Source organism: Agelaius phoeniceus, unplaced genomic scaffold (assembly GCF_051311805.1).
Source record: "Agelaius phoeniceus isolate bAgePho1 unplaced genomic scaffold, bAgePho1.hap1 Scaffold_109, whole genome shotgun sequence".
NCBI classification, from domain to species: domain Eukaryota; kingdom Metazoa; phylum Chordata; class Aves; order Passeriformes; family Icteridae; genus Agelaius; species Agelaius phoeniceus.
In genome coordinates this window covers 864,249-866,902 of record NW_027509875.1, presented here as the reverse complement: position 1 = coordinate 866,902, position 2,654 = coordinate 864,249, and positions in this window count along the sequence as shown.

The following is a 2,654-nucleotide window of genomic DNA, read 5'->3' as shown; positions in this document are numbered from 1 at the left end:
TCTACCTCCGCTGTGGCCGGGGACATCAGGTCTACCCCGGCTCCGGTCGGGGACAACAGGTCTACCCCGGCTGCGGCCGGGGACATCAGGTCTACCCCGGCTGCGGCCGGGGACATCAGGTCTACCCCGGCTCCGGCCGGGGACAACAGGTCTACCCCGGCTGCGGCCGGGGACATCAGGTCTACCCCGGCTCCGGTCGGGGACATCAGGTCTACCCCGGCTCCGGTCGGGGACATCAGGTCTACCCCGGCTCCGCCCGGGGACATCAGGTCTACCCCGGCTCCGCCCGGGGACAACAGGTCTACCCCGGCTCCGGTCGGGGACATCAGGTCTACCTCGCTCCGGGGTCCGCCGGGGGCCGGCCTTGCCCCCTGGTGGCGGGCGCCGGCCGGGGACATCAGGTCTACCTCGCTCCGGCGGGACTTAGTGCAATTTCGGCGCCGGCCGGGTAGACCTGTTGTCCCGGCCGTCTGCGGAAGTTCACCAAGGGGTCGCTGTTGTCGGCCGCCTCCGGCTGCGTCATGGTAGGAGGCGGCCTGCGTTGGCGCCCCTCCCCGGTCGAGCTGCATTGGTCCTCTTGGAGGCCTGGCCGGCTTTGGACTCGTCTGTCCGTCTTATGGGAGCGAGGTGACGGGCCGCATCCCCGCAGGTTGACCCCGTACCTGCGTCCGAGGCGGAGCGGAGCGGCCGCGCGTGCGGTCGCCAGGGCCAAGCGAGTGCCGCCTAGCCGGGACGAAGCGCGCGTGCCTTTGTGTCCCGGCTCCCGTCCTTCCCAGGGAAAAGTGGGTCCAGTTGGCCAGGCGAGAGAGAAGGGGCCGCGCGAAAGAGCCGGATCCGCGGAGGCGAGAGAGAAGGGCCGCGCAAGAGCGGATCCGGAGAAGGCCGAGAGAGAGAGCAAGAAGGGGGCGAAAGACGATCCGAGAAAGCTGCTCGCCGGCCCCGAGGCGGGGAGAGAGAGCCGAGAGAGCGAGAGCGAGCCCAGAGAGAGAGTTGCCGAGAGAGAAAGAGAAGCCGCGAGCAGCGTGTCCCGCTCCGGCCCGGCTTCTGCCGGTCGATTGGCCACGGGGGGGGGCGGCCCCCCCCGGGCACCGGTGGCGGGCGAGGCGGCGGCGCCTCGTCCCTTTTCTGCCCGGCCTTAAGCCGGGGGCCCGCTCGGCGGGCGCGGTTTTGGGCCCGTCGGTCCGCCTCGGCGGTGGCGGCGGTGCTCGGCCCGCGTTGGAGAAGCCGTCCCCCCCCCTCGGCCTTAAGCCGGGGACCCGCCTTGTGGCGGGCAGAATTTTTGGGCCTAGTTCTTTTTTTTTTTTTTTTTGAACTTGCCGGGCCCGGCACCCGACGGAGAGCCCCCCGGACTGGTCCTGGGCGAGGCGGCGGCGCCTCGCCTACCTCGGTCGTGGCCGGATCGACTGAGCCGCTTGTGCCGGGCGGGGCCGGCTTTGCCGCTTTGCCGGGTCGGTTGCTTTCGGTTGAGGCGGGCGGAGTGTGGGGGGCACCCGCCAGGCCTCCTCCGCGGGCCTTGTGTCTTTTTCTCTGGCGGCCCTAAGCCGCGGCACTGAGGAGCGTTGCGACGACAGCGCGAGGCGGGATGCCGGTGAGTCCGTGGTGGGGAGGCAGTTGAGGCCCGTCACTCGGCCCCCCCGCTGCGGGCCCCTGGCCCCGTGGCCCCCGTGGCTAGCACGGGGCGTTGCGAACGCGCCTCCGTGTGCCTTTTTCTTTTGTCGTGCCGTCCCCCGGCCTTCTTTGTTCCGGCAGGGCAAGCCGACCGCCGCGAGGCCGGGCGAAAGCCGCCGGTGGCCCGTGGCCGCGCCAGGTCGGTGGCACTTTTTCTCGCACGCTCGGCCGGGTTCTCCCCGGGCCGCTCCAGTCCCGCCGTTGCCGGCTGCGGGCGGGCGGGTGGCGGCACCCCCCGCGCTCCTCTGCTGCTGAGGCGAGCGAGCGAGCCGACGGGCAGGTGGGCTGGGCGGCCGTCGCCGTTGTTGTCCCAGGAAGCGTGGCCGTGGGGCCCTTGTCGCCGTCGGCGCGGAGCCGCGGCTGATCGATGTGGCTTTTCGGGTGGCGTCGGAGAGGGCCCCCGGCGGGCCGGCTCTCCTTCCGAGGCTTCTCTGTGGCGGGGAAGCCACGGCGGGGAGGGTCCGGTGCTCGGGCAGGGCGGTCTCCTTTCCAATTCGCTTCCCGTCGCAGGCGAGGTGTCGCCCCTCCCGCTGGCCTGGGGAAGGGCGTCTTGACCGTCCCGAGCTGTGTGACGGCCGCGTGGCCCCGCGAGCCTTCAGGTGTCCTTGAAAAAACCACGCGAGGTGCCGGTGCCGGCCCCGGTCCGGGGAGCGCCCGTGTGGGTGCCGGCCGCGAGCAGCGCCGGGCGGCGGTGCGGCTGGAGCTGAGCCGCGAGAAGGGAAAAGAGACGAGAGAGAGAGAGAAAGAAGGGCGAAAGTGTGCCCGAAGGCGATGGGGCGCGGACGCGGGTGGCCCAGAGCCCGGTCCGCAGGCTCCTTTGCCGTTCCGCCGCCTGCTGCAGAGCGAGCCGCGCCCCGGCTGAAAAGGGGCCTCGGTGTCCGGGCCGCGCCCGCCTCGTCGGGTCGCTGCCTCCTCTAGCACGTCCGGTGCTTTCCGCGCGGCCCGGTGGGGGGACGCGCCGGGCTTGGGGCGTTCGCTCCCTGCGA